This window comes from Nannospalax galili, unplaced genomic scaffold (genome assembly GCF_000622305.1).
Source record: "Nannospalax galili isolate Female #2095 unplaced genomic scaffold, S.galili_v1.0 scaffold186, whole genome shotgun sequence".
Lineage (NCBI taxonomy): Eukaryota > Metazoa > Chordata > Mammalia > Rodentia > Spalacidae > Nannospalax > Nannospalax galili.
This window is the reverse complement of record NW_008358774.1, coordinates 4,414,132-4,438,732: the sequence shown is the minus strand read 5'-3', so window position 1 is coordinate 4,438,732 and position 24,601 is coordinate 4,414,132. Positions and strand designations below refer to the sequence as shown.

The following is a 24,601-nucleotide window of genomic DNA, read 5'->3' as shown; positions in this document are numbered from 1 at the left end:
AAAAGTTATTTAGACAGTTATTTCTCATTGATGATTTTGTTCCTAACCAAAAAGTGCTGCTCAGATGTAAGACTTCAAATCTTGGTCTCCAATACTACAGTGCTCACCTGTAGCTAAGGGAGACAGCCAGGTATTGTTCTAAAATGATGGATAAATTTGTTTTTTCCCCCTATCTAGAAGCCTTTGAGAGGGAACTGACACTGATTCTAACCACTCCAACAGCTATCAAAATACCTGAAAGAAAATCTTGAATCCAGCACTCTAGAGTCCAGCCTTGGAAAACAAAAGGAAAACGAGGAGGGACCCAATAGAGGGATGCTTTTGGAAACCCTTGTCAAGAAATTCCAATGGACTCTCATATGAACATTTGAAAATTGCCCTGTTCTGACTTTTTTCTAGTTCCCTGCCTAGAACTTGTAATGATAATTACTCTTGCCTTTACTTCTTCACATCTCTCATTCACCAGTCAAGGACTTTCTTTTCCCCCTACAGATAAGAGTTATACAATTTGGGAGTCTTTTAGATAGACCCACTGAAGGGGTACTCCAATTGCTTCACCCTGCATCCCTGTTCAGCACGGAAGAAGCCAGAGCAGTCTGTGTCCCGATTCCCTATCATCAATTTGGGTAACCTCTTCAGGGGATGGTGTGATAAGACTAGGAGGTAGGAATTGACTAGGCAGTTAACACCTGCTCAGGGGTGGCACCACCCACAGTGGGCTGGGCCCTCCCACATCACTCATCAAGAACATGCCCAGGCCAGTCCAGTAGAGGCAATTCCCCAGTTGAAGCTCTCTCAACCCGGGTGTGTCAAGTTGACACTAAAGCTATCCAGCACACACCTTTAATCTCAGTGCCTGAGAGGCAGAGGCAGGCAGGTCTCAGTGAAATCAAGACCAGCCTGGTCTTCAGAGAGAGTTCCAGCTGGAGCTACAAGGAGACCCTGTCTATAAATAATAAATAAATAAATAAATAAATCAAAGGAGAAGAAAGAGTACATGAAGTTATTAGAAAAAAGTGATGGAGAGATATGGGAGAAGTTGGAGGGGAGGGAGTGGGCATGGATTTGATCAAAACACCTTATATGTATGTATGAAATTCTCAATAAATTATTTATTAAAAATATAAGAAAATAATGTGGAGATAGCCCCGTATAGTTATCAGGATGGTCAAGATCTGGAACACCAGCAGCATGAACCATTAAGGATGGAGAGCAACAAAAGCTCTCCCTCACTGCTGGAGGGAGGGCAAAATGGCACAGCCATGTTGGAAGGCAGGTTGTCAGTTTCTTATAAAACATACTTTGACCATACAAATGTATTCTTTTACATTTACCCAAATGAGCTGAAACTTATTTTGACAACAAAGAAAAAAATAAACCTTCACACAAATGTTCATAATAGCTTCATTCATAACTATCAAAATTTAGAAGCAACCAAGATATCCTTCAGCAAATGAATGGATAAACCGTGGAACACACAGACAATAGAACATTATTTAGGATTAAAAATAAATGAGTTAGCTGGGCATGGCGCACACCTGTAGTCCAAGCACTTGGGAGGCAGGGGCAGGTGGATCTCTGTGAGTTCAAGGCCAGCCTGGTCTTCATAGTGAGTCCAGGATAGCTGGGGCTACAGGGAGACTCTGCTTCAAAAAGACAAAAAAAAAAAAAGAGTTACCAAGTCATGAAAAGACATGATGCACACAGAAAAAATGTGTTATTAAGTGAAGCAATACGTTATGAAAAGCCTGCATACTGTATGGGTCCAATTACAAGACACTCTGAAAAGGATGTACAAGGATCAGAGCTTGCTGGTGGTTAGTGGGCAGAGATGGATGAATAGGTGGAACACAGAGGATTTTTAGGGAAACTTCTCTATATAGTGCTATAATTGTGGGTCTATGACATCACACACTTATCTAAATTCATACAATAAGATTTCAAGAATAAGCTATAATGCCAAGTCAATGGAAGTTTACCAATTGTAACAAATGTACCATCACTCTGATAAGGGTGTTCATAATGAAAACTCTCTTTATTGCTTCTTTATTGCTATGAAGCTAAAATTGCTCTAAAACAACGTGTGTACATAGTATATATTCTAAAATTAATATAATCTAAAATTATATACATACATATAAATCCTTAACTTCTTTCTGTACCCCCCTCCCAGTCTGTGTTCATTGAGTCAGGGGTACAAAGAAGGCTCCTGACAATTTAGCAGAAGTCAAAGCACTCCCAAGGGTACCCTAAGATTATGCTAGGAGTAGGACCCAGTCCAGGCCTCCAGTTTGGAATCCAGAAGATCTCAGTCCAGTATCAGAAAGCAGGTGCTTTCAACCCTGTGTGCCCTAATGTACAACCCAGGTATCTACCCCTTGTATAACCTTTACCAACACCCACACTTGGGAGTCCTGGCTAGACAAAATACACTTGCAAGGCCTCATCATGTAAAATATGATTTATGCACAGCCTTGGCTGTACATTGTAATCACCTAGGAATTTCAAAAAACATTGAGCCCTAGTCCTCACCCAAGAGATCCTAGTTTACTCAGTGTGGGGTATGGTGTGGGCAACAGGCTATTTTAGAATCAAGTGATTCTAATTTCACAAAAACCTAGAACAACTGATTTGGAAGCTGTCTAAAAATGTCCACTCATCCAGCAACATGCAAAGTTCAGACTGCTTATTTCAGCATTTGGATCCATTATTGTGCTTCTTAGCAATTTTGTCAACAAATATTCATTTTCACATTAATGGAAATAAATTGCTCTTCTAAGGAAGACCACTGTCAGCAGTATTTGGATGGAACCCAATTCTTCCTGCTCACAATGCTGACAGGATGGCAGCTGGCACACACTCCGCAGTTAATAAATTGTTTTTGGAGCAATTTAATTGGAAGTTTTGCATCATTATGTAACATGTTTAGGAAAGTTTCTTGAAGCTGGTTGGATGATGATGTCAGATTACTAAGTGTAATTTACCTATACACAAATTTAAGGGAAGAAAATCAGCTTACCTGTATTTTCAATTTTCCACTGTGAATGCATCAGCACACTTTCTGATAATGAAACAGCACTGCTGTGACCTAGAATGGTTTTGCTGAGTAGCAGAGAGTTAGATGAAAAGCCACTGGCTCTTTCTGTCTCTGGCTGCAGGGTGGAGAGGCGTGCTGGCAACACTTCTCCTGAATAGCTTTCTTTTGTTTGAGCTGAAAGGACAGGAAAGCCCTGAAATCCCCACATACCTACAATCTTGACCATGTAAATTCCAAAAACCCATTCACAAAAAGAATTTTGGAAATCAAATCCCTTTATCCACAAGCCTGGCTCTTGTTCTTGCCCATACCTCAGTTTCTCTGCAGGCATTTTGCATGCTTTTGTTGCTTGCTCACTCAGTGTAACCTGCAGAGAAAATATCTACAGTAGAGTTCAAATCTACATGTGCTATTTGGCAGTGTTTTCAATAAAGATATATATTATCTGTCCTTCCTATATGTCTTCAATGAAAGTAATTTAGGGATTTCTTTTTTATTCCTTTGCTTTTTTCCTTCTTTCCCTTTCTTTATACTTTTTTATTTTATGTATATGAGTGTTTTGCACCCACGTCATGTAGAGCCTTCAGAGGCCAGAAGAGGGTTTTGGAGCCGCTGGAACTGGAGTTATGGATGGTTTTCAGCCACCATGTGGATGCTGGGAATTGAACCCAGGTCCTCTGGAAGAGCAGTCAGTGCTCTTAACCTCTGAGCCATCTCTGTAGCCCCTCCCCCCTTTCTTTCTTTTATTTTGTTTTACTGTATGTGCAAGTATGCACGCGTGGCGTGTGTGTGTGTGTGTGTGTGTGTGTGTGTGTGTGTGTGTGTGTGTGTTGGATGGGACAGGTGCCACTGCCCACTTGTGGAGGTCAGAGGACAGCTTTCAGGAGTCAAGTCTCTTATTTTGCTGCTGCAATGCATACTCCAGGCTTCTAAACTTACCATCTAGTAACAGGAGTGCTGGGATTACAGATGCCTGCCACCACATAAGGCTTTTTCTAATCTGGGTTCTGGGATGGAACTTGGGCCTTGAGGCTAGTACCTTTACTTGCTCACACACACACACACACACATCCAGTTCTTTATGATTTCCTAATCACAATCACATTTCAAATTAGCTTGATCTCTAAAATTGCCTCTTTCTCTGCAAGATGTGTTAAAGGGATTTCTGTTGATGGAGGATCCACACTGGCCACAAAGTCTGAAAGTAGGGTCAAGGGAAGAAGCAGAAAAGCAAGTCAGGAGACAACTACTGGGTCCAGGAGTGAGTCTGAGCTAGGCCAGTAACAGTAATGATGGAAGCAAATAAAAAGGTTCAAAACAAACCGGGCCTGGTGGCACACGCCTTTGATCCCTGCACTCAGGAAGCAGGTGGATCTCTGTGAGTTCAAGGCCAACCTGGTCTACATAGTGAGTTCCAAACCAGCTGGGGCTACAGGGCAAAAAAAAAAAAAAAGGCAAAAAAAAAAGAAAGGTTCAAAACACATTTTAGGGTATTATCAGTTTCTTCAAAAAAACTTCAAATCATTTTTTAAATTTTTAAAAATTACACCTTTAATCCCAGCACTCAGGAGCAAAGGCTAGTGGATCTCTGTGAGTTCAAGGCCAGCCTGATCTACATAGTGAATTCCAGGCCAGCTGGGGCTACAGGGAGACTGTCTCCAAAAGATACCCCCCCCAAAAAATTACTTTTATATGTATAAGTATTTGCCTGCATATCTATGTACACCATGTATATGCTTGGTGCCCATGGAAGCCAGAAGAAGGCATTAGATCCCCTGGAACTGGAGTTACAGATGGTTATGAGCTGCCATGTGGGTGCCATCACTCCAGCCCCAGACTTAAAAAATCAATCGTTGCCTTCTCCAATAGAATTAATATCAATTATGATAAGCACATATGGTTAACATCCACCCAAGTAAGTTTTCTCTAGGTCTACAAATTTTAAAAAACAAAACAAAGCAAAACCAAAAATCTATGCATACAGGAATCCACACAAGAAATCTAACAAAATGCTGTGTAAACAGGAAAATCCAGATGCGTTGATTTGTAGATCTGTGAAAAATGATGTGGGTAAAAAAATAACTGAAACTATTATAACAGGCTATTTAGCAGTTTCTAAGTACTGTTCTATGAAAGGATTTGACAAATTGTCTCTTCAGATTAAAATAATCAGTGAAGGACTGGTGAGATTGCTCAGAGGGTAAGCATGCTTGCCACCAAGCCTGGCGACCTGCATTCAATCCTTGGGACCCACAGGTGGAAAGACAGAACCAACTTCCACAAGTTGTCCTCTAACTCCTAAAAGTACATCTTGATATATGCAGGCCCATACATATACACATAATTAAATAGAAATACATGTAATTTTTAAAATGTAAATAACAAGCGAGGTATTGAATATCACAGATGGAATGCTGGATACACAATGGAGAGTAGTGTGCCACCTAATAACTCTCCAGTAAAAAGATGCCACCCACGCACACAGAGAACCATGTAGGGTGCTAGGAGAAAACTCTGCGTAATCAAGATGGAAAAGAAAAGACACAACCTGAGTATGTACAAATCATCAGTCTCCCCGCCGCCCCCGCCCCCGCAACAGAAAAGATAATGGAGATTGAGATTTGGAAGATTTGAAGAAATTATCAAGTGCCCTTTCTCACCACTACCCTGCAGCAGTCCTGGCTGCCTTTGTTGTGAACACTCTGTGCTCTAGGGATGGAAAAACTACACTCTATTATTAGAATATGCAAATTTTTTTGAGACCAGGCTGGCCTTGAACTCACAAAGATCCACCTGCCTCTGCCTCCCAAGTGCTGGGATTAGAGGTGTGCGCTGCCATGCCCGGCTTGCAAATTCTTTTTAAAAATCCTTTTTAAATATAAGAGCGAAATATGTTTCTTACTTCTTTATTTATGTGTCTGTCCGTATTGTATGCCATGTGTATCTAGATGCCCTCAGAAGCCAGAAGAGAGGGTTGGATCCCCTGGATCCAGGTGGTTGTGAGTCACCCAATATGGGTGCTGGGAACTAAACACAAGTCCTCTGGAAAAGCAGCAACCACTCTTAATCACTGAGCTATCTTTCCAGCTCCCTTCTGTAACTTCTTTTATTTTACAAATGCTAGGCAAGTATTCTACCTTGAGCCACAACCCCAGCCCTTTCTCTAACTTCTTATTCATTGCTTCTATTTCTACTTTCTTAAAGCAACACTGAAAAAAAATCAAATCAAATTCCTTTTTATTCAGCAACTTTCAGTCATTTGAGAACAATGGCCTTGACACATTCTCCTCCAGGTCACAACACACCCTCCCTAGTCCTTTCATAAGACAACAGGATCTCTAGTTTCATTTAACATGGAGTTCTCTGGGTATCTGGCCCTGGGAGTATATAGGAAGTCAATGACCAGTAAAGGTTTCCTGGGGGAAGACAGGTAGAGCTGCATCTCAGTATGTAACTCCTAATGGAGCTGCATGCACACTAACTATTAAGATGGTACATGCCCCTCACTTGCTGCCAATGGCCTGCCCCACCACGTGCACTCCTGCTGACACCCCACAGAAATGCCTGGACTACCCACAGTCCTTCACCAGATGAGACCAGTGTCCCAGGTCCTGGCTCCTCATCTCACTCGAGCTTATGCCAAAGATGTAAAATTTGGAGTGGATGCCCCAATCCTAATGTTTCAAGGTGTAGACCTTTTAGCTGATGCTGCAGCCGTTTCAACGGGGCCAAAGGGAAGAATGGTTATTACTGAACAGTGCTGAGGAAGTCCCAAAGTAACAAAAGATGGTGTGATTATTGCAAAGTCAATTTGATTTAAACGATAAATATAAAAACATTGGAGCTAAACTTGTTCAAGATGTTGCCAATAACACCAATGAAGAGGCCGGGTACATCACCACCACTGCTACTGTTCTGGCAAGCTCTATCGCCAAGGAGGGCTTTGAAAAGATCAGCAAAGGTGCTAATCCAGTGGAAATCAGGAGAGGTGTGATGTTGGCTGTTGATGCTGTAATTGCTAAACTTAAAAAGCAGTCTAAACCTGTTACAACTCCTAAAGAAATTGCTCAGGTTGCTACAATTTCTGAAAATGGAGATAAAGAAATTAGAAACATCATTTCTGATGCAATGAAAAAGGTTGGAAGAAAGGGTGTCATCACAGTAAAAGATGGGAAAACATAGATCAATTAGGAATTATTGAAAGCATGAAGTTTGATCAAGGCTACATTTCCCCATATTTTATTAACACATCAAAAGGTCAAAAATGTGAATTCCAAGATGCCTATGTTTTGAGTGAAAAGAAAATTTCTAGTGTCCAGTCTATTGTTCCTGCTCTTGAAATTGCCAATGCTCACCAGAAACCGTTGGTCATAATTGCTGCAGATGTTGATGGAGAAGCTCTAAGTATACTGGTTTTGAACAGGCTAAAGGTTGGCCTTCAGGTGGTAGCAGTCAAAGCTCCACGGTTCGGGGACAATAGGAAGAACCAGCTAAAAGATATGGCTATTGCTACTAGTGGTGCAGTATTTGGAGACGAGGGGTTGAATCTGAACCTTGCAGATGTTCCAAGCTCATGACTTAGGAAAACTTGGAGAGGTCATTGTCACCAAAGATGATGTCACGCTTTTGAAAGGAAAAGGTGACAAAGCTCAAATTGAAAAAACCTATTCAAGAAATCACTGAGAAGTTAGACAGCACACCTAGTGAATGTGAAAAGGAAAAACTAAATGAACGACTAGCAAAGCCATCAGATGGAGAACAGGGTTAAGGTTTGTGGGACAAGTGATGTTAAAGTGAATGAGAAGAAAGACAGAGTGACAGATGCCCCCAATGCTACCAGAGCAGCTATTAAAGAAGGCATTGTTCTAGGAGGGGGGTGTGCTCTCATTGCAACCCAGCCTTGGACTCAATAAAGCCTGCCAATGACGATCAGGAAATTGGTATAGAAATTATTAAAAGAGCACTGAAAATTCCTGCAATGACTATTGCTAAGTATGCAGGTGTTGAAGGCTCTTTGATAGTTGAGAAAATTCTGCAAAGTTCCTCAGAAGTTGGTTGTGATGCTATGCTTGGAGATTTTGTGAACATGGTAGAAAAGGGAATCATTGATCTAACAAAGGTTGTAAGAACTGCTTTAATGGATGCTGCTGGGGGTGGTCTTTCTGTTAACTACAGCAGAAGCTGTCACAGAAATTCCTAAAGAAGAGAAGGGGCCTGGAATGGGCAAAATGGGTGGAATGGAAGGTGGTTAGGGAGGTGGCTTGTTCTAATTCCTAGAATAGTGCTTTGCCTTTATCAGTGAACTGCGACAGGAAGCTAAAGGCAGGGTGCCTCACCAATGACTTCAGAGGAGTCAGTTGAAGAAAATGACTGAAGAAAGGCTGGCTGATGTTTAAGAAAATCACTGTGCCCATCGGTTACTGGTTTTAGTTGACCATATATAATGGTTTACTGCTGTCATTGTCCATGCCTACAGATAATTTATTTTGTATTTTGAATAAAGACATTTTTATATTCCTGATACTGGGTGCACAAGCTGTGTACCAGTGTCCTGCTTTCAACTTCAATCACGGAGGCATCACAACTCCTGTTCTGCTACAGTCGGGGTTCCCGTGCTGCCATCACAAATGAGAAGCAGCCTTTTTGTGGAGAGTCAGAGTAATTGTGTACAAAGTAGAGAGATTTAATTATGCGATGACCTTTGTATAATAAAACTTTGTTTAAAGTTAAATTAAAAAAAAATATGGTACATGCTGGAAATGTGTAACACAAGCACATTGTTCACACTTACCTATTAATAGGTCATTAGCATCTTTCACAAGTGTAGCAGATAAAAATAATGAATTGAAGAATAAGTGGGAGTTTATGAGGTAAAAATACTGAGCTCAGAGAGGTGTACACATTTAATGTGTACATGAATCACGCAGATAACTTGATTTAAAAAAACCAAAAAGCCAGGTCTGATTCTGTCATGGCTTTTCTTGTGGGCACCAGATGAGAGAAAGCCATGCTGCTGGTACGAGGGGTCGCACTTTGAGCAGCAAAGGCAGAGATCACAATCATGACATATTCAAGCAATAGTCATATTGTAAATGAAAAAAGGAGAAAGATATTAATATAAGGGGTAGAAAGTGGTTCAAGAACACTTCACGTGTGAGGTCCTGGATTTGATCCCAACACTACACATGCATGCATGATCAAGCATGCATACACACACACACACACTCACACGCACATATTCTAAATCTATAGATAAGATAAAAGGGATGTGATAAGGGTACTATGAAGCAAATTTCAGCCAGCATAGCAAGTTGCAATAGAAATAAAAATAGGTCTGTTGTATATACAGTGGCTCTTTGAAGGTCAAATGTCCAATATTACAAACAAAGAGAAAGATTTCAAAACATCTAGTCTATAAAAGAATCATATACAAATGTGTATTGGGGCATTGTCTGCCCCCAAGTGAGATATCCTAACAGCAGGATTTTCTGAATCATACTCAAAGCCCTAAAAGTGAACAAGTAGGCACAGAGGGCTCTATGCTATCCATACCTTGTCCTTTCCCCACTTGTCTTCTTCCCAACTTTCTGTATCAACTGCAAATACCTGAACTGAGAAGCTTCTTGAACATATTTGAAGGGAGGAAGTGCTTGGGAAAATGTTAGCATTTACCTTTACATCCCCGTAATGGGACCCATTCTGAAATCCCCCAAAGGGTCTACATGCTTACACAAATACGTATTTGTTCAGGAAAAAAGGGAGGAAAATTTTAAACAATAAAATAGTAGAAGGAGGCTGGAGAGATGTCTCATCAGTTAACCTCTTGCAGAAGACCTGGGGTTCAATTCTCAGCATCCACATGGGAACCCACATAATAACCATTCATAACTTCAGTTCCGGGTGAATCTGATGCCCTCTTCTGACCTCCTTGGACACTGCACGATATGGGTGCACTTACATATATGCAGACAATACACTCATATATAAAATTTTTAAAAAACAAAAATATATTTTAAAAAAGAATAGAGAGGACTCAACAAAATATATGCAAAGGAAAGGCATCGGGCAAAGAAAGCTGAGAGAATAAAAAAGACTACATGATATCAATAAGGTTAATTTTTTTGAGAATAAAGATGAAATTTATTTTAACACTTGAAATGGTGCAATAAAAGTATTTCCCACCAAGTGTAGTAGTATACACCTTTAATTCCAGCACTTTGGAGGCAAAGGCAGGCAAATTTCTATGAAATGGAGGCCAGCCTGGTCTACATATCAAGTTCCAGGCCAGCTGAGGCTACATACTGAGACCTTGTCTCAAAAATAAACAAAAACAGATTTCCAAAATTAAGAATTCAAACTGAATGCAAATTTAAAAGTAGAAATTAAAATGTAGAAACTGCATTTCACCATGCAGAAACTGGTGAAAGATTAGAAAATTACTTCTAAGAAATGGGTATAGAATGCTTTATAAATAACTTTAATTATCATTAATTAAGGTTTATGGACACCTGCATATGAATATATTTTCATAATAAAAGATAAAAAAATTCAGCCAGTAGAAGAGGTTTTCCTTTATATCTTTCAGATACAGTTATAGGCAAATTAGTGGTCTTAGTTAAAAAATAAAAGTGAGGTTGGGCATGGAGGCACATACCTGTAAGTCCTAGCATTCAGGTGGCTTAGGTAAGAAGATCCTGAGTTCAAGATTAGCCCAGGCTACACAGTAAGGTCTTGTCAGAAAAGAAGGGAAAGGAGAGGAAGGGAATAAAATTAGACAAAGTTATATAATATGGCAAAATGTTGTAAATAGCCAAATTGCCTTAATAATTAGTGCAGGTGCATTAGGGCACATATTAGGACCCAGGAAAAAACCATAATCACTCCATGATACTATCTTGGCAGGTGCCACTGTCTCACATAACCTTAATGTCTAAGGACTATTGACATGGAAACAGCCAGTTAACTCTCTTCATGAAATGCTTTTCAACACCCAGGGAATGCTCAAAGAGATCTCTAAGACTTTCTGTCACCCACAGCACCAACTTCAGTTAGCATAAAATTATCATGAACATAGAATTTATCATTTCAGTTTTATCCAACAGAACATGAACTTTCAAGCAGGTACCGATTCTGATACCTATGATCCTAAATGGACGTCTATTGACTGACCAAGTGACAGGATGAATGATGCTGGAAATCAGAGACCAGGAATGAGGAGGCTGGTAAAAAACGAAACAAAACGAAACAAAATAAAAACCCTAGACAACTGTGCAGCACTGTCCCTCTGCAATTTAAGGAGATGTCCAATGCTGTTCATAGAGAGGAGCCGCTGAATTGATGACCTGCCTACAAGTGCCTCTGCCCCAACGTACACATCAAAACAGGAATTAGAGAAGAGCAGTCACCGCTCTCCATAACCCACTGACTAGGAACCTCACAGGATGCCGTCCTCAGTCTTTCATTAGTTAATAGAGAATAGTCCAAAAACATTGCTGATGGGCTTTTGAGAAACAACACACACCTCCTGTCAGGACCAGCTGTGGGTTTCCAAGGACTGCAATGGCCATGAGTTCCCCTCAGTGAGGGAGGGACCAATTGTTGGAGTTCACATTGTACTTGAGGATTTTTGTTGATAAAAATAACCTGTCAAATGACTTCTTTCGTAAGACCATGTGGTACCTGTCAACAGAATCAGAAGGGGCTGCTTTTAAGAGGTATTTCTGAGTCTAGACTACAAAGTTAAGTCTCTTTATTTTTTCAGCTGATGGAGACAAGTCTTAAACTTGTCCAAAAATCTGTCATTCTCACACATTCATTATCTTCCTCCTTCTGAAGAAAGTTGTACTAAGTCCCAGTCCCACAGCATGTTTACACAACTGTCTCCTGCTTCTAAGGATCAACTGCAAAATGCAGTTTCCCAGTGAAGTTTTCAGGAATGTTTTCTGATGTACTTCAGGACCGTAAAAGCTGGAGTTTTCCTACTGTAATTTTTCAACTATGCTTCCCAGAATGACTACCCAGAGAATGTTCCTCTCTTCTGGGACCCTTGTTAAGCCAAATTTTCTCATGACTTCTAACCCTAGTGAGTGCATTTCCTTCTTTTATTGTTTTTACTGTCCATCCCCCCCACCTTTTTTCTCTTCTACTGCCCAGTCCCAAACAACATTATTTTGTTCTAATGCAAAAATCGACTTCTCCTTGGGTTCTGCATGTGCTTTTGGCAGATGAATCTACCACCATCATTTTCTATTAAGTCATCGAAAGGCCTGTCATCCTGAATTTCCACATATGTGGAAACATTTAACAATGCTTATTTGGGCATTACAGCAAAATCGTTCTGAAGTTGAAATTGCATATTAGTCAAAGGAATTGGATTCCAGACTGCCTTGTTTTAACCCACAGGAAATTTGTGAGAGTCAGGTTTATGAACATTGACGAACTACTCAAGAAAACATGCAAGGTTCCTGAGTATATTCATGAGGATTTTGATCAAAGCTAGTAATGACTTTTTCTAATAAAGGAAGAGTATTTTATTTTAATTACATTTATTCTCTTTCTCTCTCTCTCTCTCTTTGTGTGTGTGTGTGTGTGTGTGTGTGTGTGTGATGCACACATCATGGCATACATGTGGAGGTCAGAGAACAGTTTGCAGGAACTAATTCTCTCCTTCTACTGTGTGGGACCCAAGGAGACGGAAGAGGGGGGAGAGGAGGAGAGGGGAGGGGGGAGGGGAGAGTGGGAAAGGAGGGAGGGGGAGAGGAGAGGAGAAGGATGAGGGGAGGAGAGGAGAGGAAGGCAAAGGAGAGGGGAGGAGAAGGGAGAGGAGAGGGGAGGAAAGGGGAGAGAGGGAGAGACTGTAGATAAAGACCTATTTATTTCTTCCTTCTTCTGTCCAATGACCAGAAAATGTCTCTAGATACAGCAATCCATTGGCAATTATAGACCAGGACTGCAGAATTAAACTGTCCTTCCCCATCCACTAAGGAATCAAGTTGTAATGCTTTGTGAAGTTTAAAAGTGCAGATTTACCCTAGAAAAGTTATGCATATTGCTTGCAAAGAGGATAGCTTAATTATGCTTCTTGTTTTCTGGCCTGGAGTGTATTATCCAGGCTGGGCTGCTGAAGAAGGGATGTGGTTATACAGAAAGTAGATTTAGGCTTGCATTCTTGTAATCTAACCCACCAAATATGTAAAACATCAAAAACATGCTAACTTCAAACAGGCAATGCCAAGCCACTCCTACTTTCAGGAGGTTACCACCCTAGAAATATAGGTGAACTTTCAGTTTGGTTATGACTTGATACAGTCACAGTGGCTAAGGAAATCACTGTGGTCCTTGTTAAATTTATGGAAACATCTTTGGTATTAAAGTCCTTCAAATCTACTGACATCATGCCAACCACAGAAAAAGCCACATGCTAGCTAGGGAGATGGCTCAGTTGGTAAAGTGACTCCAGTTCAAGCATGAGGACTTGAGTTCAGATCCCTAAGACCCATATAAAAAGCCAGGTGCCTTGACATACGCCTATAATCCCAGGGCTGGGGAGGCAGGAACACATGGCTTCTCCAGCCTCTGAGCAGAGCTGCCCCCATCAAGGCCACTTCCTGCACAGTCTATTGACTTGTCTCCACCTCTGTTGCCTATGTGGTTTCCTAACTCACTCCTCTCTCCTCCATTTGCTACATAATATGTTGATCTTTGTAAAAAGGTTAAGCTGATAATGCTATTCTCTTGCTTGGAAAAATCTTTAATGGCTTGGGAAAGGCTGGAAACTTTAACTTCAGTGTTTTAATTTACTTCTGGTGTCTTTTTTTTCCAATTCGCTTAAAATCTTCCAAAATAAAATTTTTATGTCCAGTCTCCTTTCTCTCCCTCACTTCCTCTCTTCCTCCTCCCCATCATTAATTCAAGCTTTCAACAATTATTTAGTGCTTCTCCTGGCCCAGGTAAAGTTCTAAGCACTGATACAACTGAGATAATCCAGTCATATATAGTCCCTGCTCTCAAAGACTTATTGTTAGAGGTAAAGGAGAATTTCAAACAAATCACCTCCAATTAAATCAATAAGGGCCATATCAGAAATGTGGATGGTGCATAGGAACCAACAAAGGGAGAGACTACACTCTCCCGCAGAAGACAGATTGGAGGTAGGAAAGTGGATAGTGAGGAGCCGGCAGCACACATGACCTCACTCAGGGAAATAAAGGAAGAAGGCTCTAGACAAAGGAATCCCACAAAAGCAGAGTAGCCAAAGGACAGAAGCTCAGGGTGGCTAGAACATGGACTGGCAGGTGAGGAGACTGCAAAGGGTCTGGGTTCCAAGGGCACAGATAGGATTTCAGAAGGCAGGCTCTGCTTGCTCTCTCGCTCTCTGGCCCACATTCCTCCCAGATTTCTGTTCACCTAATACCATCACTTCACTCTAGTCTACCTCAGCACCCTGCTGTTCCAGTTTCAATGTGAAACTCCCACACGAGTTTAAAATACTTGGTCCCTAGCTGGTGGTGCTGTTTGGGGAGGTTGTAGGAACCTATTGAACATGGGGCCTAGCTGGTGGGCATGACACCACAGGAGCAGACTTTGAGGGTTATAGACCAGCCCCATTTCCAGGTTGGCTCTCTGCGTCTTGGTCAGTACCCCGTGACTGGCCAGCAGGGTTGCCATGCCTTACCTTTCCCCACTATGATACACTGTGTCCTTTGAACCAAGAGCCAAAGTAAATCCTTAGTCCCTTAAGTTGCTTCTTTCAGGTATTCTAGCCCAGCAACAAGATGCTTTGTATCTTTTTTATTGTACTTACTCAATAGGGAGTCACCAGAAATTGTCTGGCTTATTGAGTGACATTTTTCTAAGATATACCACAGTACTCATAAATGCTATACAATAATATCTACATGATAATTATTTTTCTTATGTCTGTGTTGTCATTCCATCAAAACAAGAATAGAGATCCTTATTTATTTTTTTTTTGTGCTGTTAATACTAGAAGTCTTACCATGAAAGTCTGTAAACCTTCGTGTTAGGACACAACAGTGTTGGTTACCATGGATTTGCTAAAAGTACCTTGGGAAAGGGACTATGGATGTAGTAGAGCACTTGCCTGGCATGTGTGAGGCTCTGGGTTTGATCCCTGGTATTAACAAAATTTGTAAATATCTGTAAGGACAGTGCATGGATCTTTCTTGACCTTACAAAGCTTTAAATTACAAAAAGAGATAATCTGTGGCATTAGGGAATCATATATAGATTTTTTTTTCCCTTTGACTCTAAAAGGATTAGAAAGCGCTTGGATAATTTTATTAAAATATCATTTAAAAGGCATAGTTTTAAATAATGATATACAGCAAATTATCTAAAAATTATTCTTCAGTCAGGTGAAAAAGTTTGCACCATATGCCTATTCACTCTTCAGAAATATTCTATTATGTTTTATTCAGGCATTTGTGCAACATCTGAGTGAAATATAAAGATGAATCAGACCACAAGTACCTTATAAATAATGCTAAGGTCTGTCTGAAAGTCCCAAATGCCACAAGACAGGCAGGGAAGCTTGTTTGAAGGTGGATGGCCTTTCATCATGAGTAGCATTAACCGTGGCCTTGATGTTCAGAGAGATACCGCCCTGTGGAGACGGGAAAGCCTTTCAGGCAGAGATGCCAGGCAGTGGGAGGTACTCAGGAAGTAGCCAGTTCCACCAAAGTAGAAGGAACCAGTTTGGGGGAGGCGCAATCAGTGGTTTTGCATCAGCACAGTAACACGTCCAGAGGAATGCTTCCAGAAGAACATTTAGGTACAGGGTTGGAAGGGAGAAAATCTAGCAGAGGAAAAGCCTCAGAAAGGTTTTCAACAGCCTTGGGAGGAGGGACAAAGGACAGCTGATAAGTGACAGCTATGAGACCAGAGTGAGACATGTTCCTGAGGTTCACTGACAAAACCTAATTTCTTCAGATGCAAAGAAAACCACGATGCTATTCACTCAGTTGCTACCCTTGAGAACCAGCCACTCCGTGGAGCTGCCCCTATCAAGGCTACTTCCTGCTGAGTCTGTTGACTTGTCTCCCTCTCTATTGCCCATCTGGTTTCCTAACTCACCCCTCTCTACTCAAAGTGCTGCATAATAGATTGATCGTTGTTAAAAGCTTTACCTGATAATGTTATTTTCTGGCCCGGAAAACCTTTAATGGCTTAGGAAAAGGCTGGAAACTTTAACTTCTGTCTCCAATTCCAGGAGCATGACCTGACTTCCTGTTGGCCTCACCAGCCTCATTGAGCTCCTCTCTTCCTCTAGCTGCTTCCCGGGTCTTCACGCACAATTCTGTACCACTCAACAAATGTACCCTCAACTCTTCATACCCTAGGCCTCAGACTAAGGCTATGTCCTCTCATACATCTCTACATAGAACTTTTATAAATGAAAAACTATTTTTCAATGACTCTTTCTCTGGATAAGTGATTCCCCTCTCAATTTGGAACTCATTGTGTCCATATGGGCTAGGATAGTATCTTATATACAGAAAGACTTTAATGGATGAATAGATGGAAACAGAGTAAGGAAACAGAGGACACAGGCTGCCAGTGTAGACGAGTGGAAACAAAATACTGCCACTGATACACAACACAGAAATACACTTTTCAGAAGAACATAGGAAAATTAAGATTGAGGTTGAAAAAGATGTTCAGCTGATTTGGGGAAGGGAGACATGAAGCTAGGAATGGAAAGGGGGTTCAAAATATCTATCTTCATAATTGTTTCCACTGAGCTGGGTATGGATGGTATGGCTAAGTCAGAATTCATTGAAATGATCTCTTTCCAGATAAGAAGTTCATTTCGAGGACTACACATGCTGTACCCATCTTTTCAACCCAGGTGTCATAAAATATGAGAATAGTACTTCAAGAAAGTAGGGGAACAATTAGTCCTGTTGATCCCCTTTAAGCAGAATGAAGACCAATACCCATTCTTTTGAAGGCTTGAGGTCCTCACTGATTTATCAGAAGACAGCTTCTATTACATGATGGGATCCTGGATGTTCTCCAAAGGCCCCAAAGGTGTTGAAAGCTTGGTACTCAGGGTGTCGTTACTGAGAGGTGGGGAAACTTTTTAAGAGCTGGGCCCTGGTGAGAAGTCATTAGGTATGTCTTTGAAGAGAACTGCGGGACCCTCACTTCCTCCTTTGTCTCTTTTATGCTTTCTGGCCATAAGATAAGCAATTTGCTCTGCCAACCAATCATAGCCTAGGACCTCCAAAACCTCCAAATAAACCTCAGGTATTTTGTTATAATGACAGAAAGCTAACATATGGGACAAAAGATGCCTGCAGCAGTTAGGTGAGGAACAGGAGTCAAAGAATAGAAACTACATCTTTGAGAATTTTAGCAGAGAAGTGTAAGTCTCAAGGGGGCTGATGGTCCTCTACATGTGGATAAACTCTTTCCCTCTTCCTACTTGTCAGGAAGAGTTACTTAAAATTCCTTCAAGAGAGATCTGCATGGGTCTGCATGGGTTTTGTCTTCAGGATTACCCCAGGCCTGGAAACGGTGCTCATTTGGGTTTTCCAGGATTGTTAGGGTCTTGCTTTGAGCTGGTATTGTGATCTGAAGACACTCATATTTCAGTGCTGCAGAAAAAACTGGCAGGAAGGCTCTTTGGTCTGCTTTGTGCTAGAACATTCAAATCAACTAGCCAGAGGTCTTTGAAAGTTCCAGCCTTGCTCACCAGTGTTTAACAGGGGACCTAGAGGCAGAATACTATTGAATAATCAAGGGTTGCTTTGCCTTGCTTTAACTTCTGACTATATACCCACCTCTGAGACTTCTCAAGATGGTTCAGGGCAGGGCTGTGGTATTCCTTAGCAACCCAATAAAATACAACTAGAAAAACCTTTCAGTCTCAACACAACTTACAGAAAGAAAGTCAGGGCTGGGTCTTTGGAGAAATAAGGTCAAAGGGGCTGTCTCAAATGCGGTGAGCAAGAGTTTATAAGAGAGCCATCTATCTAGTTTTGGATAGGACTAGACACTTGGGAATAATGATCATACATTAACTCTTCTCAAGATTAATTTTGGTACTGTGTTTACCTATTAAAATATTAGAGGTTCAATAGACATTAATCAGAGAACTCATTATATATCTTAGAGAATTTTGTTTTCATACCTTGCAATATATGAATGAGTGTATTTTAGATATATGATAATTATAAAAGCAAAACTATTTGGACCTAACATAGTAGCACACACGTCTTTAACCCCCGCACTTGGGAAGCAGAGATGGGTAGATTTCTAAGATCAAGGCCAGTCTAGTCTACATAGTGAGTCCCAGGACAGCTGCGGCTACAGGGAGACCCTCTCTAAAAATCAACAAGAAAAAAGAAAAAAGCTTTTCAATAAAAGTGAAATCATTTAAAGTGGTAAAATAGTAACAGAAATGTTATATAAAAGTATTACAATTAAATAAATAGTCTTTCTCTTTTTAATAACAGCACCTAATGTAAGATTCTTGTTAAAATATCTTGAGTACATTAGGTTCTTTAGTAATTTAGGAACAAATGCTATTTTGCTTTTCGCTTTCACTTAAATATACTGCAATTAGTGTCATAATATCATAATAAAACTTAAATAATCTTCATGAGGTTTTAAGGGAAGTTTCTTAGCCCCAGAATTTTTTTTCTTATATAATATTTTAGAGCACTACGAAAAATTTTTAACAAAGTCTTGCAGTTTTTCAGTCACTTAAATAATCTTTATTCTTTATGATATCCACATGATACATTTTTTAAGTCTTATGACTTTACATTTAATGAAAATGTAACCAAAATAAAAATTGTCTTGGAATGTGTATTTCTTTTTAAAAAATATTTTATTTATTATTTTTATTTTATGTGTATGAGTGTATGCAATGCCGCAGAGGTCAGAAGAAGGCTTTGGATTCCCCTGGAACTGGAGTTAAGGACAGTTTGTAGCCACCACGTGGATGCTGGGTATCGAACCCGGGTACTGTGCAAGAGCAATCAGTGCTCTTAACCACTGAGCCTTCTCTCCAGTCCCGGAATGTGTATTTCATTATGGGCTCTCTAAGACAGTCTTCTAGGACTTTGCACTAATAAAAGTAATATACTTTTTCTGTTTTTGTGGTGGGAGCAGGGAAGCAGAAGTGGTGTTGAGACAGGGTCCTAGGCTAGCCTCAAAATCATTATATAGCCAAGGATGTCCTTGAACTTCTGATCCTTTTACCCCCATCTCCCTAGCCCTGGGATTACAAAGTTATACCACTGTGCCTGGTTTTTGCCATTGTGAGGATCAAATCCAAGGCTTCGTTCATGGTAGGTAAGCACTCTGTAAACTGAGCTCCAGCTCCAGACCATAATAACCCCCACTTTGGGGACAGGGAGATTGCTCAATGGTTAAGAGTACTTGCTGTTCTTTCAAAGGAACAAAATTCAATTCTCAGCATTTAAGTTGAGTGGGTCACAGCTACCTGTAACTCCTTCTCCAGGGGATCCAACACCATCTTCTGGCCTCCATGGGCACCCACAGATACATAAACATACTTGTACACAAACACACACGCATACACAAATAAAAATAAAATTAATATATTTTTTTAAAAATAGCACTTGGGGTGGAGAGCTGGTTCAGGGGTCAGGAGCTCATGCTTCTCTTGCAGAGTACCTGGGTTTAATTCCCAACACCCACAAGGAGGCTAACAAATATCTGTAACTTCAGTTCCAGGGGATCCAACTCACTTTTCTGGCTTCCACAGGCACTGTATGTATGTGATGCATGTACATACAAGTAGGCAAAACACTCATACACATAAATAAAATAAATAAAATATTTTTTAAAATATAACACCTAGTTCTCATTTTTAAAAAGTTACAGACTTTGCCCACCCACCAACATTTTCAATTGACCTACCAAATAATTTTTGTACTTTGGACAATCAATCCAGATCCTTAGGTTTTAAAAGTCAATCATTCTTCTCCCCTCCCTTATCGATGTAGTAGCGAACACAATAAAATAAAAGAGACTATCAAGAAGTGACTGGTAAATTCAAAAGTCAGGGTTTTGTTTAAATAATAAATTATTAGGTACAAGTGTATTCTGTCTTGAGAAAACAAAGCATGTTTTGAGTTCTCACATGTTATACAGTCATCCTGTTTCTGCGTTTCGATTTATTATATATACATTTCTTTATTTTTATGCTTTGAAGAATCTTTTTATCATTTAAAAAAAAATTTAATAACTACATGATTAAAAGAAGCATTTCACTACAGCTTTAACATATTCATTAACACACTCCAGAGCAAGAGTACATCTCTTTCACAAGTGTTTTTCTAGGTTCACAATTGAAGTAATAAAGTAATACAATGTTGAACTAAGTATAAGCCCTGTAAGACATTAAATTGAATGAGTTCTTAACCTTTAAAAAAGATCTCCATTTCATTTTAGAATATATTGTTCCTTGAAGAAAGACTCATTGCTTTTGCTACTAACACTGAGATGTTGGCGCATGCATCTCTAATCTGTATGTATCTGATTGTTAGTAGTCATAATAGGTTGCACTTGTATCATTGGCTCTTGTGTATGTCTATAAAGTCATCAGGTATTCATCGGGTAGATTTCAATGGTAATGTTTATCACCTCTACTTATTAGCATGACGTAAATTTCAATGTTTCATCCTCAAATATAATATTTTTTTAACTTTGTTGATTTGTGTGTGTGTGTGTGTGTGTGTGTGAGTGTACCACACAGAACATTCCAAACCATCTTATTCAACTATACACCCACCTCCCAAATGGCACCCTCCATAGCCCCTCCCCCCTCTAGAGCCCTTATACTCTGATATCCCTGCTACTGTCTGCTGTGTTGTCGGCACCCCCAGCCATTCCCCACTACTAGCCCTTCTGGTGAATCTAGTCAGCCTATCTAGAGGTCTTTATTTTAGGAGGATCAGCTGTTCCTCATTTAGCAGCAATCAGTTGTCAATATTCCTTTAGATAAGATTGGGGTCTGATGTTCATTTTCCCAGTTCTATGCTGGGTTACTATCTGGGAGTCCCTTTGGCCAACCTGGCCAACAAGACAAAAGAAGGTATCTCCTATCTGGCATTGTTGCTTGTTATGTAGCCTTTAGCTATGAATATGGACGCTAAAGAAATTGTATTGGCCCCTTTAATCTTTGGTTATACTTTCCTTTTGGGTGTTTAGGACCATACAGTTGGATCAAATAAATCAATTTACATTTACACTTAAGGTGGTTTGAGGATCTGTTCCTCAGGGGTTACATGGGCTTGGGAGGAGCCCCTGGCTCCTTTCTTTTACAAGTTCTGCCTATGTGACAATAAGTCAAAGGTCCTGCTCGACCATGGTTGGCCTCGCTTGGAAGCATGAAGGGAATGATTCCTCTGTGTTGACCCTCCTCTTTGTAGACTGGACACTGGTTCAAGTCCATCTGGTAAGATCTCCTCCACCTCCTTGATCAAGAGGACAATAGGCCCACCACAATTACAGGACATTTTGAGAGATGCTGATACTCCCCTGGAACTAGTTGACCTAGGAGGGCCAGGAGCAAAAACTGTCCTTTATGTCCCTCTGAGCAAATTATTATAGACCTCAATCAAACTATGTCTGTTAAACATCCAAGAAGGTTAGTTCCACCAGCCTGCTGATTTTAATTACTGTGTGTCATGTACATGAATCTTGGGCAAAGATAATTCTTCTCAGATAAACCTTACCTAGACATATATTTCTTGATCTGCTATGTATAATTTGTCAGTAGGTTGTAGGAGTAATATGGTTCCCTCTGGTTTTCAAAACTAGCTAGGCATTGTTTACCTCTCACATTGTCTCACCCCTCCATCATGGTTTTCCCACTTAAGGTGCCCCATTTCCCCCCTTTCTCCCTTACTAATATCCTTCTATGGTCCTACCTCTCTTGAGCTCCTTCTTTCCCTTTATCCCCTAGGTTCCTTGTATACCTTTCCCTCTCCTCTCCCTTAAACTAACCCAATTTTTATCCATATCTCCCTTATTAAGGCCTGTTTCCTACTGTTCTTCTCTTTCAGGTTCTTTCTTTTCCTTTACTTCCCTGTTTCCTTCCCATTATCCTAGTTCCTGTAGTTATGACTGGATACATACTCACTTATCAGGGTTTGGTTCCAAGATCCATATATGAGGGAGAACATATGTTGATTTTTTTTCTGAGTCTGTGTTACTTCACTTAGTATAACAGTTCCTAGTTCCACCCATTTACCTGCAAATTTCATGATTTCTTTCTTTACTGCTGAATAAAACTCCATCGTTTAAATGAATCATATTTTCATTATCCACTAGTCAACCGAGGGACACTTAGGTTGCTTCCATCTCTTAGCTATTGTGAAAAGAGCAGCAACAAACATGGATATACAAGTGTCTCTGCAATAGGATGAGTTCTTTGGGTATATGCCAAGGAGTGGTATAACTGGGTCAAATGGTAGGTTCATTTGTAGTTTTTTAAGAGTTCTCCACACTGCTTTCCATAGGCGTTGAACAAGTTTGCAGCCCCACCAGCAGTGGATGAGTGTTCCCCTTTCCCCACATCCCCTCCAACATTTGGTATCATTTGTTTTCTTGATCTTAGCCAGTCTGACTAGGGTAAGATAAAATCTTAAAGTGGTTTTACTTTGCATTTCCCTAATTATTAGTGATGTTGAACATATTTAAAATGTTTCATAGGCATCTTTACTTCTTCTTTTGAGAACTCCCTGTTCAGCTCCTTAGTCCATCTTTTAATTGGCCACTTCTTGTCTTGATTCTCTGTCTTTTTTTTGAGTTCGTTATATATTCTGGATATTAAACCTCTGTAGTATGTGTCGCTGCTAAAGATTTTCTCCCATTCTGTGGGTTTTCTGTTCACTAAACTGATTGTCTCCTTTGATGTACAGAAGCTTTTTAGTTTAATGAGGTCCCATTTGTTAATTCTTGCCCTTGTTTCCTGAGAAATTGATGTCTGGTTTAGAAAATCCTTTCCTACACCTGTATCTTGTAGGATATTAAACCTCTGTAGTATGTGTCGCTGCTAAAGATTTTCTCCCATTCTGTGGGTTTTCTGTTCACTAAACTGATTGTCTCCTTTGATGTACAGAAGCTTTTTAGTTTAATGAGGTCCCATTTGTTAATTCTTGCCCTTGTTTCCTGAGAAATTGATGTCTGGTTTAGAAAATCCTTTCCTACACCTGTATCTTGTAGGTTGTAGGCTTTCCTGAGCAATTGATGTCCGGTTTAGAAAATCCTTTCCTACACCTATATTTGGAGGTTTTTCCCAATGTTTCCTTCTAACACTTTCAGGGTTTCAGGCTATACATTGAGGTCTTTGATCCATTTGGAATTGACTTTTGTGCAGGGTGAAAGACAGGGGTTTAGTCTCATTCTTCTGCAGGTGGAGATCCAGTTTTGCCAGCACCATTTGCTGAACATGGTGTCTTTCCTCTAGTGAATATTCTTGGCTCCTTTGTCAAATACCAGGTGGCTGAAATTACATTTACTCATATTTGGGTCTTCAATTTTGTTCCATTGATCTATGGATCTTTTTTGTGCCAGTACCATGTCGTTTTTTTTACTATAGCATTGTAATACAGCTTAAAATCTGGTATATTAATCTCCCTGGCATTGCTCTTAGTGTTCAGGGTTGTTTTGGCTATCCAAAGTCTTTTGTGCTTCTATGTGAATCTTAGGATGGTTTTTTCCAATTCTGTGAAAAATGTCTTGGGGATCTTGCTTGGCATTGCATTGAATCTATAAAAGACTTTTAGTAGGATGGTCATTTTCACAATATTAATTCTTCCAATCCATGAGCATGGGAGGTCCTTCTATCTTCTGATGTCTTCCTCAATCTCTTTCTTTAAAGATTTAAAATTTTCATTGTAGAGTGCTTTAATGTCTTTGGTCAGGTTTCTTCCAAGATATTTTATTTTATTGTGGCTATTGTGAATGGGAGGGTTTCCCTGTGCTCTTTCTCTGACTCACTTTACTGAACGTGTTAATAATTTCTAGGAGTTTTCTGGTAGAATTTTTGCCATCTCTTAGATATAAGATCATATCATCTGCAAAAAGGGACAATTTGATGTCTTCTTTTCCAATTTTTTACTTCTTTAATTTCCTGTTCTTGTCTTACTGCTCTTGCAAGAGTTTCAAGCACTATGTTAAAGAGAAGAAGAGATAGTGGGCAGCCTTGTCTGGTTCCTGATTTCAATGGGAATGTGTTCAGAGTTTCAAGCACTATGTTAAAGAGAAGTGGAGATAGTGGATAACCTTGTCTAGTTCCTGATTTCAATGGGAGTGCTTCCAGTTTTCCTCCATTTAGAATGATGTTGCCTCTGGGTTTGTTATATATGGCTTTAATTATGTTGAGGTATGTTCCCTCCAGTCCAATTCCCTCTAGGACTTTGAACATAAATGCATGTTGAATTTTGTCAAAGGCCTTCTCTGCATCTATTGAGATGACCATGTAGTTATGTCTTTGAGCCCATTTATGTGATTTATAACGTTTATTGAATTATGTATATTGAACCATCCCTGCATCTC

At 40.0% G+C, this 24,601-nt stretch overlaps 1 protein-coding gene and 1 pseudogene across 4 annotated transcripts in view; one reads left to right on the top strand and one right to left on the bottom strand.

The window, feature by feature from the left end:
* Nucleotides 1-24,601, bottom strand: part of Map3k5 (mitogen-activated protein kinase kinase kinase 5) — a 260,949-nt gene that overhangs the window by 199,474 nt on the left and 36,874 nt on the right. The gene's annotated exons all lie outside the window — the stretch shown is intronic.
* On the top strand, nt 6,562-8,307 carry LOC103724903 (annotated as a pseudogene). The gene has a single exon (XR_001872146.1). The product of XR_001872146.1 is annotated as a 60 kDa heat shock protein, mitochondrial pseudogene (transcript).